Source organism: Leuciscus leuciscus (genome assembly GCF_965113295.1).
Source record: "Leuciscus leuciscus genome assembly, chromosome: 6".
In the NCBI taxonomy this organism is placed as follows: domain Eukaryota; kingdom Metazoa; phylum Chordata; class Actinopteri; order Cypriniformes; family Leuciscidae; genus Leuciscus; species Leuciscus leuciscus.
The window spans coordinates 23,007,041-23,023,965 of record NC_138730.1 but is presented as its reverse complement, the minus strand read 5'-3'; the positions used below and the strand labels follow the sequence as shown (position 1 = coordinate 23,023,965).

The 16,925-nt window shown below is 38.6% G+C and overlaps 1 long non-coding RNA gene across 1 annotated transcript; it reads right to left on the bottom strand.

Moving 5' to 3' along the window:
* Positions 1-12,002: 12,002 nt before the first annotated feature.
* Positions 12,003-12,602, bottom strand: LOC309500943. The gene is made up of 3 exons (XR_014206740.1): positions 12,412-12,602; positions 12,255-12,319; positions 12,003-12,162 (listed from the first exon to the last, which is right to left on the bottom strand). It is a non-coding gene; the product is annotated as an uncharacterized lncRNA (long non-coding RNA).
* Between the last annotated feature and the right edge of the window lie 4,323 nt (positions 12,603-16,925).

Sequence of the window (16,925 nt, the reverse complement as noted above, 5' to 3'; positions counted from 1 at the left end):
GCTTTATCTAATGATCTTTCTCTTCCAAACACACCACTCTCAATCAATATGTTTGTCTGAACTGACAAGAGAGAGCCCACACCAAGTGCTACAGTTTAGAGTCAAATGGCTCAAAGAGCTCAAGGTCTCTTTACCATGGCTAACACCTGGGCACACAACCATTCAATTCCTTGAAGTCTATGGGCTCTTTTGCTCGCTGTGTCATCATCAGGTCAAGGCAGTTCTGCCCAGCGGTACACAATGTCAAAGAGCTTTCTGCGGTAGATGACATTGACCTTCTATTTCTGAATGATATGGACAAAACATGAGTACACCATTTCAAGCGCAATACTGCTCTGTCCTTTAGCAATGAAAGTTGTGACAGAACATACAGTATAAGAGGTCATCTTTGCCTCATCTTAGTGGTTATCTAACAAAATGTCTGTATATCTGTACTATATCTACAGATAGCTGTGTGCAGTTAGAGGTTCGTATTGGGTATAGGATACAATGGAGATGAAGATACACCTTAAGAAAAATGTGCTTTTCACTACTCCCATAGTGTATGATTGCAGACAAAAATGTTTTTATTGAACATTGATGGAGCAAAAGATTTTGTGTGAAAATAAATAATAAAAATGGTTTGTTTTGATTAAAAATCTTATAAATGAGGTGGCAAAGGATCACCAGCATGGGGGGAAATACTAAATACTTTAGTAATATGTTATGAATAATATCCAAGTTAATACTTATTCAAAACAATCACTTTAGCACAGTTTGTACTATTTTCTGTTTATTTTGATGAATAAAATAATTTATTTTTGTTCAAAAAAATATACTGTCATTAAAATATTTTCATTTTAAAAATACAGAGATGAAATTATTTTTAAAAGTATTTAAAAGTATCGAAAGAGATCCCATAATAATTTAATTTAGCTTTACAGTAGTAACAATAAATATGATATTTTATTTTATACAACAACTTTTTCTGGTTCTCGAATCTGATTGGCTGAGAACCTTTTTCCAGCCGTGCAATATTCCCCCAGTATCAGCACTCTAACCGTTTGTATCACTTTGTTGTTTTTTTGCACTTCAAACAAACAAAGTCAATGTACAGTCAGAACTGCAATATATACATCATATATATTGCAGGAGGCTAAACATTATATAAAAATATCAAAGGATTCACAAAAAGAAACTGTTTTAATTGCTTTCTTATTGTGGGAATGAAAGACAGTCTTGATATATATTTGCATTTCTTTTTCAAGAACCAAAAACAAAGGTTGGGTTTTATTGTACTTACATTTATGTATATGGAATTTAGCAAAAAAAATTATTAAATTGGTAATATAGTATTCTTTCCTTTTATTTGAGGGGATATTATTAAAACCAAATATAAAGTTTTTTAAACACAAAGAAAAAGTGGGGTCAATGTTGTCAATTATAATTCTAGACAAATCTTTCCAAAATGTTCTTAAAGGGATAGTTCACTTTGAAATAAAATTTTGGTATGTTTTAGCTTACCTCAAGGGCATCCAAGATGTAGGTGTCTTTTTTTTCGCAGTAGTTTCAATTTTGATATTTTTAGGTCAAACCGTTCTTGTCTGTCAGTCATATAATGCAGGTTGATGGTCACTGTCTCAAAGAGCATGCACAGAGTCCAAATTAAAACAATTCCCCGTCGTCCAAATTAAACAATTCCCCATCGTAAGTACACATTGATGGCCCAAGACACGAAACGAGCGGTTTGTGTGAGAAAACGAACAGTATTTATATCGTTTTTACCTCTTGTACACAGCCACGTCCAAGTGATCTGAGAGCGCGGGCGGGTATAGATATATACAATAGAAGTCGCCTTGGCTACGGTTTCGTTCCAATGAACTGCCGTAGCCAAGGCGACTTCTATTGTATCTATTCTATATTACAGTATACTCACTACAAAAAACTAGACTACACCACTGCTTTTAGGGATAAATCCCTCAAAAGCCAGTGATTCAACTTTGCTTTAGTCTTCTGAAGAATGGGATCAAAATGTATCTTGCATCTAGATTTTTGGTCTTTTGAAATACCAATCCCCAAATATGTTACTGATTCCTTCACTGGGATATTAGCAATTTGTTGCAATTGACAGTCTTTTACAGATAACAGTTCACATTTGTTCATATTTAAATAAAGGCCGGAAGCTTTAGAAAAGGCATCTACTACTTTAAGAGCTGCTGGGACCTGATGTTGATCTTTCAGGAACAGTGCAGTATCGTCTGCTAACTGGGATATGATAATATCCCAACCAGCAATAGATATTCCTTTTAATTGGCTTGATTTAATATAAATATTCATAAGCTGAGTGCAAAACAAGAAGAGATGGGACAACTTTGCCTTAAACCACATTTTAAATTAAATCTAGAGGATGAATCACATTTAGGTTTAATATAACAGTTTGCGTTCCTATACATTGTTTGTATAGCTTTACAGAAAAAGTCTCCAAAGCCAAATTTTTGTAAAGACCTAAAAATAAAAGCATGCTACACCGTATCGAATGCTTTATAGAAATCTAAGAAAAGAATAAATTCATCATCAGTACTTAAATGTGAATAGTCCAACACGTCTAGGACCAATCTTATATTATTTGAAATACACTCACCTAAAGAATTATTAGGAACACCTGTTCAATTTCTCATTAATGCAATTATCTAATCAACCAATCACATGGCAGTTGCTTCAATGCATTTAGGGGTGTGGTCCTGGTCAAGACAATCTCCTGAACTCCAAACTGAATGTCAGAATGGGAAAGAAAGGTGATTCAAGCAATTTTGAGCGTGGCCTGGTTGTTGGTGCCAGACGGGCCGGTCTGAGTATTCCACAATCTGCTCAGTTACTGGGATTTTCACGCACAACCATTTCTAGGGTTTACAAAGAATGGTGTGAAAAGGGAAAAACATCCAGTATGCGGCAGTCCTGTGGGCGAAAATGCCTTGTTGATGCTAGAGGTCAGAGGAAAATGGGCCGACTGATTCAAGCTGATAGAAGAGCAACTTTGACTGAAATAACCACTCGTTACAACCGAGGTATGCAGAAAAGCATTTGTGAAGCCACAAAACGCACAACCTTGAGGCGGATGGGCTACAACAGCAGAAGACCCCACCGGGTACCACTCATCTCCACTACAAATAGGAAAAAGAGGCTACAATTTGCACGAGCTCACCAAAATTGGACAGTCGAAGACTGGAAAAATGTTGCCTGGTCTGATGAGTCTCGATTTCTGTTGAGACATTCAGATGGTAGAGTCAGAATTTGGCGTTAACAGAATGAGAACATGGATCCATCATGCCTTGTAACCACTGTGCAGGCTGGTGGTGGTGGTGTAATGGTGTGGGGGATGTTTTCTTGGCACACTTTAGGCCCCTTAGTGCCAATTGGGCATCGTTTAAATGCCGCGGCCTACCTGAGCATTGTTTCTGACCATGTCCATCCCTTTATGACCACCATGTACCCATCCTCTGATGGCTACTTCCAGCAGGATAATGCACCATGTCACAAAGCTCGAATCATTTCAAATTGGTTTCTTGAACATGACAATGAGTTCACTAAAATGGCCCCCACAGTCACCAGATCTCAACCCAATAGAGCATCTTTGGGATGTGGTGGAACGGGAGCTTCGTGCCCTGGATGTGCATCCCACAAATCTCCATCAACTGCAAGATGCTATCCTATCAATATGGGCCAACATTTCTAAAGAATGCTTTCAGCACCTTGTTGAATCAATGCCACGTAGAAGGGGGTCAAACACAGTATTAGTATGGTGTTCCTAATAATCCTTTAGGTGAGTGTATGTATTTTCTTTAGGAAGCCAGATTGAGCCTCATCTATAAAGGGGTCCATAACTGATTTGATTCTATTTGCAAAGACTAAGGCAAAGATCTTATAATCATTGTTTAAGGGAGAAATTGGTCTCCAATTATCTAACAGCAATAGGTATTTTTTTGGTTTTGGAATCAAAGCAATTAATCCTTGAGTTAAACTAGGTGGAAGACATTTTCTATACTCTCTATATAAAACTTCTTTAAGAAAGGGGGCAATAAGATTAGAAGAGGTTTTATAAAAGTCGGCCGTGGCCATCAACCCCAGGAGATTTGTTAACGTCTCGGTTACGTATGGTAACCCTCGTTCCCTGAGGGAGGGAACGGAGACGTTCGTGTCCGACGAATAGGGATCTACTATAGAGAGGCCAATCTACTTCGAGTGAAACTAAACGACGCGCAGGTATATAATGAGCAGAAGGCGCGATTGCACTTCAGTTTTTTGCTGAGGAGCTGAGCCGATGAGCTGGCTGCCCTGGCGGGTCACAGCAGATGTGGCGACGGGACATACGTAACCGAGACGTTCCCTATTAGTCGGTCACTCTCCACGTACGTCATGACCTACGAATAGGAATCCTTACCAAAAGCGCCACAGCTGCTGACCCCATCCAGCGCCCTGTGCGAGCCTCTTGCCCCTTCTTGCCTGGAAGGACGATAGGAGAGGGCTTACACAGAGTGTATCTGTCACTGTTGTTTCCGTGATAACCCATACAGTGAGATTATTGGATAACACTGGGAAAGCGTGCCCTTTGTGTTAGGAAGGAGAATGCTGGAGAACCCACATTCTTCCCCGAAGGAGTTATGTGGAGATTCTGGGTGACTTAGCCTAAGGGAAAGACACAGGCTTCCTTTTAGGAGCAGCCGTGGAAGAAATACACATATGGGACCCAGCCTAGACCTGGTTCTCAAGGATTCAACGGATAAAGGCCTGGCGCCGGACGCTCCGCCATGTCGGGCCAAGGGTGTTGAAGGACTCAACAGGTTTTTCACTCTGGAGCAATAAGGGTGCACAGTAGGGTGCAGCAAGCCGACAGAGCCGGGCCTCTCAGAGCTTCTACCCGTTTAGGGTGAGAACACGGGAGGAGACCGGCTCTACACGTAGGCTATAATATCTAGTGAACGTGTTAGGTGTCGCCCAGCCCGCAGCTCTACAGATATATCGTCGCTGCCCGATGAAACTCACGTATGTCCAAAACGGTTACTTTTCAGGAAGTGAAAAAAACACCGTAATTTCAAAAGCAGTTGAACGTAGCGTTGTCATACTTGGTACGGCATCTTTAAATGTATCCATATTCTTGCCAGTGTAATGATAAAATCCACATTTGACCAAAATCGAGTTTAAATGGACATACGTGCATATTTTACATTAACGGTGGTCGATACGCGTTCTTCCGATCATTAATTAGAATGGCCAAGTCGCGTTTCATATTGACAGATGAATAGGGTCAATAAAAGAGTCCACCATGATAAATAGGTTATTCAGTGACGTAAAATGTGTGACAACTAGCCCCAGTACCCTCTATTCAGAATGACCAAAGCATGACAGTATATAACAAAAACATACAAAATAAAGATGAACCTATTGTTTAAATAATGTATGTTCATGAAGACAGATGCAACAGAGTCCTGTACAGTTCCTGACAAGCGGCTCCTCAAAGGTGTCTGACAGTGAGTGTTTCTCACCATTTTTCACATCCATTTTTATTTCTTCTTCCCTCTCTGTCTCCTTTCCCCGCAAGCCTCCCACAGCTTGTTAAATCACAACATGTCACGCTGCTTGATTGCAACAGTCAAGATCTAACATATGCCACCTGTGGGTGTGCTTTAAAGCCTGTAAATTATATTAAACCTATAAAAAAAGATCAGCTATCACAGACCCGTGATGGACTGGAATAATTACAGCGGGTCTCACTTTGACTGTAAAGCTCACGCAAGACAAAGAGGTAGAAAGAACGAATGATCGAATAAAATCCTGTGTGTACCCCAAAGGAGACAGCGTGTGTGATTCAGTGCTCCAGCCCCCCATCAGGAGACAGAAGCATCTCGTCATGCAACCATAAACAATGGCTATTATATTTCACACAAGCCATTATATCATAAAATATGTCTGAATACTGAAATTAATGTGTTGGACTTCCTAAAACGAACTCGGTGTACATGCTCGGATGTCATTTCAGGCTAATTATGAGTAATTCATTTTAGGGGTGTGGTTTATTTAGATTAATCACACCGAATATGAGCAGGTATAGCATCTCTTGAATAAGCGCACACTGCGCACAGCGGTAATTTTAGTTACAAAACATTGCGCTCTCTGAGATGTGACTGTTCTAGTGGTGACATGATTTAAGGGTCAGCTCAGCTAATTAACTCTCAAGCCACAGATTTCATTACCCACAGTGCTCCTGGTCTGATCAGTGTCTCGCTCTCGCATCTAGGCTGGGTTGCGTTGTGGAGGTGTGCTGGTCAGTGGCTAATGAAAACATGATACAAGTATATCTGGCAGGCAACAGAGTGAGATGAACCTGTTCATGTTAAATGTGGCTCATCTCAGATTTCTGATTTTTAAACATTCACTCATCCTTAACCACCCCTGTTCTGAAATAAAGCTTATATATATATATTATGGTTTTGATGATAAAAATTATTGTTTTTAGTTGCTAAAATTAGTTATGTATAAATGCTGCTCCTTTTTTGCATTCTACAGGATGTTTTCAAACTGATTTTCAGCTCCATCTATAATATTATCACCACAATAAAAAAAATCTATCTATCTATCTATCTATCTATCTATCTATCTATCTATCTATCTATCTATCTATCTATCTATCTATCTATCTATCTATCTATCTATCCATCCATCTATAAAATGCTGTCTAAAGGATTACCAGTGCTTGGAAGTAAAAAAAAAAAGAAAAAGAAGAAAAAGAAAACATCTTTTCAAACAGACAAAGTCGACTCAGTTGACCACAAATTGGTGTTGTTGAAAGAAAGCTTGTATTGTTGTAGGTGCTTTTCAAAGAAAATGGGGGGAGAAGGCTGTGTGACAGTCATGGCCAGGTCAGACCGAAACACTTGCCATTTAGCTGATGCTTTCATCTGAAGTAACTTGCAGTACACTAATTGCAGGGACAGTCCCCTCGGAGGAACCTGGGGTTAAGTGCCTCGCTCAGAGGCACAATGGTGATACAGCAGGATTGTAATCTCAGTAATGGTTTTATTCCTAAATCACCCTTTTTTCAGACTAAACCTGGATATAGCAGGCCAGATCCTTAACCATGAGATCACTCCACTTGAGTTGCATTTTTAACCTCAAAAGCAGTTTGCCAAATCAATGCAGGTTGGGTTTTGGAAAAATACAGTTATTATCCACCAAAAAGACATGAAGATAAATGAGTTAACTACTATTTTACATAATAAAGACACTGGTCTTAAAATGCAAATGTGTCTTATCTCCCAGTATGACAAATCTCTCAATTAATACATCTAATTTTCAGATAATCCTTCAATTGCTGCGTTAGTATCCTTACTTGTTCTTAAGAATTTTAGTGCGGCAAGTAAAATCTGTAAAACAATAAAACAAAAAGGATTTGTCACTATATCATGTGTACAAGAAGTCTTATTTGAGACAATTGCTGGCATAATTTACCTCATTTATATGGTCCTTGAATAAACCAGTTAATCACTTAGGTTTTCTCTTTATAAAGGCGGAATTAAATCTAGGGGGATGTTTGTAGCTGATGATTAAAATTTAGGTATGCATCAGTGCTTTAGTCAAACATGTGGTTAACGCCTCCAGACGTCTGTGCTACCTGTTTTCAGATTCAAATTCGTCTCTCCCAGTCGGCCAAAAAAACTCCTGAGCACACCAGAAAGTGAAAGAGCATCATCTGGTCCTCACTTAGATCATCTGTTATTCAAATCTACATGTGCGCTCTGTCACCTACAGCACGAGCCAGATCCAGCATTAATGGACACTGCAGTCTGTTGTGGGATATTCAATATTCAAATGATACTGAGGTCATGGGGTCCAACTCATTATGAGTAATGAGAAAAGCATATTTGCATTGCGCGCATACAGTGTGACGCTGTCAACGAAAGCGCTGCGTTTTGGGCCTGTCTGTAAAGGGCTGGACATAATGAACAGCTGTCAGGTATGTCTGTAATGGTATTGTTATCTGTACTTGCAGTGACATCACATAATTCAGTCATGGAAGTGAGATCAAGCATCCAAGGCAAATGAAAAGTTGTATGAGAGAAAAGTTTTGAGAGCGTTATTTCATAAAAGGCGTAATGGGAAAATATGAGAATGGTGTGTTTTTTTCTTTAATTTGCCACCTGTGAAATTTACTCTCAGTGAGTCACCTTCATGTGGTATTTGCATTTAATATATTACACTCTCTATGGAGAAAGTGGTCTTATTCAAAAAGTCAACAGTTTCTTTTCCCCAAAGGTTCAAATCTCAAATCGTAATGAACTACAGTGGAGGACTCTTAAAAATAATGTCATTTTCCTTACTCCTAAAAAGATTTTGTTTAGCTTTATATAATGTTAACATGTTTCCAAGTATTTCAAATAATAATAATAGGTTTTTAAATTTTAAATATAAAAAGCTACAGCTTTTACAACCGTTTACTGTACAGTAAATAGACTTTACAGAAAAGTGTAAATTCCACATGTCAGTTGCATCTGTGTTGGATGTGGCTCAATCTTGTCCAAGCCTCAAGTGAAGTGAAAACTGTTTATGATGATAATGAAACAATAATGATTTGAGGAGTTTGTTAGTGTTAATCATTTGCGGGGCAGGGCGTATTCCAGTCTGATGGGGCGTTAAATCCAACCCACAGAATTCTGCCAGATAGAAAGGAATCAAAGTCGTCGCATTCCCACAATGACCCTGGCACAGGAACGAAAAGTAATTGTTTCTGATCACAGTATGCAGTTATTTAAGTTCTGCCTGCTATGCAATTTCAGCATGCTGACAAATTTGTGTGTATTTGAGCATCTCAAAGAGATGAGGTGACACATGTGAAAATGTGCCATTAAGCTGGCAGGTGGCTCAATTATCCTCTTCCCAGCAATTAGGCAGCACACATCGTCATCTTCAAGGGCATCGGCAAATATGTTTTCTCACTTGTTTTCCAGCAGGATGAGTCAGCCGCAGCCAGCATAATTTTCCCCAAATTGTTTCCAAGCCGGAGGATGACATTTTACAAAACTACAAACTTCCGGCGCTCACCCCTAACAACTTGTGGAGCGTGGATCGGCTTTTTGTTTACACCCTGCCAACAGAAAATATCGGACAAAACTGCCTATTTGCACTTGGCAGAAGGAAAACTTTCACACCATCCCCCGCACACCATGCAGAGCTAACAAACAGCATTTTAGGAGAATGCCGCACTAGTAAACTAAACCCGTCTGATTTAATGATGCTATTGTGAGACGCGTACGCCGACCTGTGCGTGGAGACGTGGAGGGGAAAGCTCTGTTTGGAAATGTGTATGCGCTCATCGATGATGATCAGTCTCATCAGAAGAACATGGAGAGAAGGTCAGGCTCAGTCATCATCACCGCTCACGAGTAGGAAATGCACATCGCTATAACCGTGCTCTTGCTGTGACCACAACCCTCTGAGCTCTTAAAGTGTTAGTTCACTCAAAAATGAAATTTATGTCATTAATTACTCACCCTCATGTCGTTCCAAACCCTTAAGACCTTTGTTCATCTTCGGAAAACAAATGAAGATATTTTTGATGAAATCAGAGAGCTTTCTGACCACCCACCCCCCTTGGCAGCAACATTGTTACCAATTTGAAGGCCCAGAAAGGTAGTAAAGACATCGTTAAAATAGTCTCTAACGCTGTTTACCTAATAACGACTCTAACGCTGTTTACCTGAGTGCCATTACTGAGCCGGCGTTCGGAAGTAGAACCCGGAAAGGCTGCAGTGTGTCTACAACATGAACAGCGTCAAGAGACTGACATGGAAGAGAAGAAATTGTTGCACACAAAAAGTATTATTTTCACTTAATAACATTAAGATTCAACCGCTGTAGTCACATGGACTAGTTTAACCTTTTTTTTACCTTTACCCTTTACCTTTCTGGGCCTTGAAAGTGGTTATAATGTTGCAGTCTATGGGTGTGGGGGATAAGAAAGCTCTCGGATTTCATGAAAAATATCTTCATTTGAAGATGAACAAAGGTCTTACGGGTTTGGTACGACATGAGGGTGAGTAATCAATGACAGAAATTTCATTTTTGGGTGAACTAACCCTTTAAGTCGCCTTTCCACTGCACACGACAAATGACAGCCGATGGAGAGTTACACAGGGTCTTCGTAGGGTGCCAACCATCTGCAGATGCGGAATTTTCAGATTTGATTTGAGCTTTCAATCCATAAAAATTTTGAACTTGAGCGACTATACGAATTTGACAAGCCGAGATACATCTGATGTATTCGAAAGTATTCCAATCAGATCGGTGTGAGAATTATTAATACCTTGGGTTTAACTTCATTAGAAACACTTGATGCTTTTAAAAACTTTAAAAAACACATGGTTATTGATAAATGAGAACAATTATTAAAAAAAATATATATATTATCTGGCACCGTATTTTCACTCAACTTATTGGCGGTTATTTGTCCTATATGCATTGTTTGCATTCATTCGTTCCACCATGGTGAAAGTACGGAGAATAAAGGCTTTTGCATTCCTTTACTGGAGACGCTTAAAGAAATATTGCAAGCCAGTGTGGGCAAAACACTATCTACACTGTTAGACTTTTCAAGGGTTTTTTACAGTAACTTACTGGCAACACTGTTGCCAGTAAGTTACTGTAATTAAGAGTTACAGTACCAAACCGTATTTCAGTTTTGTGTAATACAGTGCATTACTGTAAAAACGAAGCTAATCAGTACAGTGCATTACTGTAAAAACTAAGCTAATCAGTACACTACTGTAATTATTTTTATTTGTACTAAATATAAATTAGATTTGATAATTTTGATATATGATTAATTTTATTTTTATCCTACATAAGTACTACTTTCATACAAACCAATTAGACAAAGTTATCACAAAATACCATTTTTTTATTTAAAACATTTCATATATATCACAAAATAAACATGCCAATGCTGGAAATGATGTGAAATTTTTACACATTAATGGGTAAGTTTAGAGACAACATTTTTTGTGTTAATGATTTTAACAAAGTAAATATGTCAGAGAGGTTAGCACAAAGATGTGTAAACGTGTTAAATTAACACATTATGTGCTGTCCTTCACTGCAAACATTTTTGAAAACATACATAAAATCATAAACAAAACATTAGCATTTGACTAAATGAATGTAGAGTCATTGGTTGTTTAGCTTATACAAGTATTATAATGAAATATCAACCATTACATTCATAAAACTGCAGAATATCAATACATTTTTAAGCATTCAAAAAGGAAATGTCCAAAACAGGACAAAACACAGTTCTTTTCACAATACAAGACACATAACCCCACCTTAAAAATAATTTCACTTATTTCCAAAAATGTGTTGGATTCATGTACACTGGTGGCCAAAATAAGTATTTAAGTGGCGTAATGTTTTTGAAAGAAGTCTCTTTGATGCTCAAGAAACATTTATTATTATTATCAATGTCTGACTGTCTACTCCATCTTTTCTACAGCATAGGAGTAAAAGTCATCATCAAAATAATCTTTAAAAAGCCAACACAATGTTTTTGTCCACCTTTGTGAATAAATGAACTTCTCCAAAGATTGGTTCCTGTTCAGAACTTGATTGACAACATCAGAGTGTTCCCTGGTCTGTATGCGTGCCCACAAACACAAATGTACTCAGTCCTTCAGAGGAGATCCCGGTTCCAAAACTATATGAGAGAGAGAGAGAGAGAGAGAGAGAGAGAGAGAGAGAATATTAGTGTCACATTATTTTTAACCTTTTTTGTTAATTTTTATTATTATTTTCACAAAAACTTAAGAATATATATTTGTAAACAGCTTTTGTCAATAAATAGCATACAAAAGAACTAAATTAAATTATGCCAGATTAAATTTTAATACTTACAAATCCTAAATTCTGTCCAAAAATGCTGAGATGCATAGAAAGAAGTTGAACGACTGAAATAGATGATTTTAGCCCATTTCAGCTTGTCTGCAGTGAAGGAGTACCTGTTTGAGACAAATACACAGTAAGATACATGCAAGAAATCACTGTGTGATGATCGTTCTCCTTCCTACAGTAGTTAACCCACCTGTGCGCTGATATTAGGACCTTCCTAGTCAGGTGGAACTGCAATGGTAGAGTCGCTGGCTAATAAAATATAAAAATAATGCAAAAATATAAACTTAAGTTGTTTAGAATGCTAGATTTGGTCTTAGTGAGAGTTTTACTGCAGTGCTTACCTGGATACATTTAATCTGGTGAGACTGAACAAAGACAATGGTCCATCTTCTGATTGGTTCATTTGCTGTGTAATAAAGTTAGACATAATGCAAAGGTCACTTATTTGATATAAAGTTAGCCAATTTTATAGAGATTTTATAAGATATTGTTAGCTACCTAGTCTGTACCAGTGGCTCAAAAGCAATTTTCACATAGTGTATGCTAATCATTTCAGCAAACTTCTCAAAATATATCACAAATGGGCTGGCCTACCTCTGGAATCTTGCTAAGTCACTGGCGCGAATTGGCGCTTTGTTGCAGTTGCCTTTAAACACAAAAATGGAAGTAAATATTAAATTCCATTAAAAAAAAAAAACTATAATATGGTATAGTTTGCAAACTAATGCTAAAACTATAAAGGTTCTCATCAGTAGGCCAACATTAAGATATAAACAGAATTTCACATTAGTTTATTCACATTTATTGTTAATGTAAACGCGTTGCTCGTTGGCATATTTTAACTCGACAATTCAATAATCTAACAAAGTGTGTAAAATGAAACGTTAGCTCAGTTTACCATGGTAAAGTTCGTTACCGCCATGTTGACGACGAGTAACGTTAGGCTAACGTTAACGTTATAACATACGTTAAACTGGGCACAATCCTGTCAACATACACAGAATGTTTTTTTTGTTTTTTGTTTTTTACCTTGCTTGCTGATCTCTCTCTCTCGGTGAAGTGAATTCCGTCTCTTCCCCGGCCAGACACGAACGTCGCGATCCAACAAAAGACAGACCCCATTACCTACACTGGATGTCTGTCTGACGCGACACGACAAATCCCAGACAGTGTAGTGATGCGCCGCGGCCGTTATATTTCAGACGTAGTCCGATACGAGTCCAAGCGCTCGCACTAGTTCTTACAAGGGATAAACAGGTTTGCATTTAAAGGTCCGGTCGCTTCAATGTGTCCAATATAGACAGCCTCTGGCTATTATAGCGTTGTAGACACGTGGTGTAAGGCAAAAATTAGGAAATAAAAAGCACGGTGGAATGGTGCCAGCCAGAGAGGCAGTTACGTCAAATACAGTAGTATACAGCAAATTTAAAAAATACAGTAAGTCTCTGTATGTGGTGTTAGACGTCACAGAAAATTCCCATGATGCAATTGGAATCACAGTTATTTACTGTAAAGAGAAATAGCAGTATAATACTGGGGGATTTAAAGTAAATAACTGTAGAAATTACAGAAAAGTCTAACAGTGTAGCTCGAGTATGACCGTTTAGTGCAAGAGATGCACCTTAACGGAGAAGATTTCTGACACAGTTTACTCATCTTGCGGCGCAAGATCATAATGAAAGTTCATTACAAGTGCCACTAGGGGGCGAAATCCAACAGTGTCTAAATGTCATGTGCAGTGGAAAGGCGGCTTTAAAGTTCATTCACACTTCGCCGACAGACGCTGACCAATGGCGACAATCACCAGATTACAACACGTCACTTCTCAGACTCTTCCTTGACCTGACAAACATCAATGGAACATGTTCAGTCAGCGAAACCAAGCACCGACCAATGCCGACAAGGGTAAAACAGGTGTTTTTGCTCTAAATAGTTTGTCCACAAGGTGGCAACACTGCCCAGGCCCATTGTTTCACAGTCGAAAACGAAACTGATGTGACAGAACAACAATAACAAACGGCGCCAACAATAGATGCCCACGTTGACGAGCGCTTTGTGTGAAGGGATAAAAAAAAAATGCAACAGTAGTTTAAACGAGTACAATGACATTTTTTATCTGTGATGACTTCTGGAGAGAAATAGCGCACTGGACGAGGTTTAAACTTTCTAGTGCACGTGTTAAGCGCCTGTGTTTGCGCACACTATCAAATCAGTATATTTTGAAAGACTGTGGGTTCGGCTATACTCGTACGCAAAAGGCCCCAATATACTTGAAGAACGAACTGGTGTGACGTCATTTCAAACAAAATCAGGCCAAAACGAAGTTTGCTTTGGGAGCTCGAAACTGGAAAAGTTCACTCCGACTGGTAAACACCTTTGAATAACCATTGTTCCATGGCAATTACGTAGTAGGTGGTTGTTGCTCTGGGGCTCCGCCTTATTTCACCTCAAGTCTCAATCGAGTGGAAGGCCCAGGAACATGCACTTTTTTAACCTGGGCCTCTTCGGGAGCTCATCCTGGCTTTGACCTCCGCCGTAATGCCTATAATCACCCAGCACAGCAGACATGATGTGTAGAGAGCCACAGGCATCAGATGTGACCATCTGCACTGTCCAGCAGAGCATCCAGATCCTCATCAGTGTTAGAAGAAGGACACTCCTCTAAATGGCCGGATATTTGTGTACAGCACAGTTGGACAGATGGAGGGTAAATAGTGTAGTAAATAGTAAATAGTTTCAGGTATATTATAGTATGAGACCGTACACACCACCACAGCCTGTTTACTGACCATCTGATGCTTGTTACACACAAAACTGCCGAACATATCTGAAAGCCTGCAATTTCCATTTGATTGGCTGACTTATACACAGTTTCCAGAAGTCATGGTGCATCAGAAATGCAGTGTTTACATTGTTTAAAAAAAAAAAAAAAATCATGTTTTTTTTGGGGGGGGGGGGGGGAGTCTCATATGCTCGTTAAGGCTGAATTTATTTGATTAATATTATGTCATTTTATTACAATTTAAGAAAAGTTATTATTTTAAAATACAAATTTTGATTTTAATTTTATTTAAATATAATGTCACATAATCCTTCCGAATTCATTATAATATGATGATTTGGTGCTCAAGAAACCTTTCTTATTATTATATTTAAATGCAGTTTCTTCACATCTAGACTATCATTTTGTTACTTTTTCTCTGATAAACCAGCCCCTAAATGGCATGTAAAAAAAGATAAAAAATAAAAAGTGTACTGGTCACAGTACATATATAAATGGGAGAAATATCAAAGGTCTGGTCATATGTGACTACCGGTGATGTCTTATTAAAGCTCTGTGAAGGAAATAGTTTAATTCTTGCAGATTTAACAAGAAGAACAGGTGACCTTTGAACTGAAGAATTATTGACAGAAAGGCTATTCTGATCTCCACTGTGACCTTGAGCGAGGCTCTTAACCCCAGGATGCTCCACATGACTGCCACGCAATTAAAAGTTGGTTTGAACAGAAAAAAACGCTGCTAAAATATAAGTAAGGAGCACAGACCTTTCAGTCAAACACATTACAGTGCTTCAACAAGTCATGTCAGATTCACAATAAACTTGTACAATGAAAACCTACCTAACAAGCCGTTTTCAATCAAATAAAATTTCACCAGCCAGTGACAGAGGTTCTCTACTGACATTAGCCCTGTCAGGTCACTTGTCCTCAAGTCTACCTTCCAGGAAGAGGGAGAGATTTAAGGATTTAATTGAATTCCCTGCACACAGACATAGGTACGCCACCAGAGCCCAAAGGAGACGTTTGCTCGGGGCCCATCTGGAGTCTCCACTGCATGGCTTGTCAGGACTCTGTGATTTCCACACACGTCACTGCATTTGAGAAGGTTAGCAGTGAATCACAAGAGCAGAGAGACATTGAGAGAGAAGAAGCCGCAGACACAAGCACAAAAATCAAATAACCTGACTGACACATGTAGGCTACCATTAGGATTTTACACATTTATCTGGCTCGAACTGGCGGTCACAGGACTTGTGTATGGTCGCACACGTTTAAAGGCGTGGCAGGAATTTTATTTCATTTTAACTTCCGGAGTGTTAAACATAATCCAGCTGTCTGTCACCATGTCAAAAATGCCTGTTACACTGACTGAGACAAATCAAGCTCGAGACATCTACGTGCGATCAACAGCACAACAGCGCTCTCTGCTGTTCAGGAACGCCTCACACAAGCTCACAATATTCTAATTGACAATTTCCACCTGTATCACCGTAAGTCTTAGAGCAATATAAGAAAACGTTCTACAGCAAAAACACAAAACAAAATAACATGTTATGAAATAATAATTTCTCTCGATACATTCAACATTTAAATATTTACCCAAATGTCTTAACCTAGCCCAAACTAATTACAATTGCCCAGACACCAGCTATTCCTCAAATTACCCTGCGTTTAGCCTCCCTGTGTGTTCGCTCCACATCCGAGATTCTCATTTCTGTCTTCCTTTTTTTTTTTTTACCATTTTTTTTTTTTTTTTACTTAATTAACAGCAGGTTTATCTCTCACCTAAAAAACATCCTCAGTACTCCAGTTTAATTAAAAAGGGGGCTTGCATTCACGCGGCACATTATTCAGGAGTGTGTCTCTGCATGCAAACAAGCCCGTGCATCTCAGCTATTATGATAATTGGGAATATGAGCTCAATAATGGAGAATCCACAGCTAATGCTAGGTAAAGACAGATGTGCACCTCTGCAACCAGACGGGATCAGATCATTAACATGAGTCCAAAATGATTATCCACATAAGAATTTTACAAAGCCTCATCTATTTAGTTGTCTTTTATAATGTCTACTTATTACGGGTCATTTTTGTTACGCAGTATAGCTACCGTTTCAACTCTGTTACTTGAAAAACGTCAAGTATTGCTATAAAAGGAGAACAACAAAAAATATGCTCTGGTCAAGCTCAGGCACTTAAAATGACTGAGTATAACTTAATTATGTACACAAC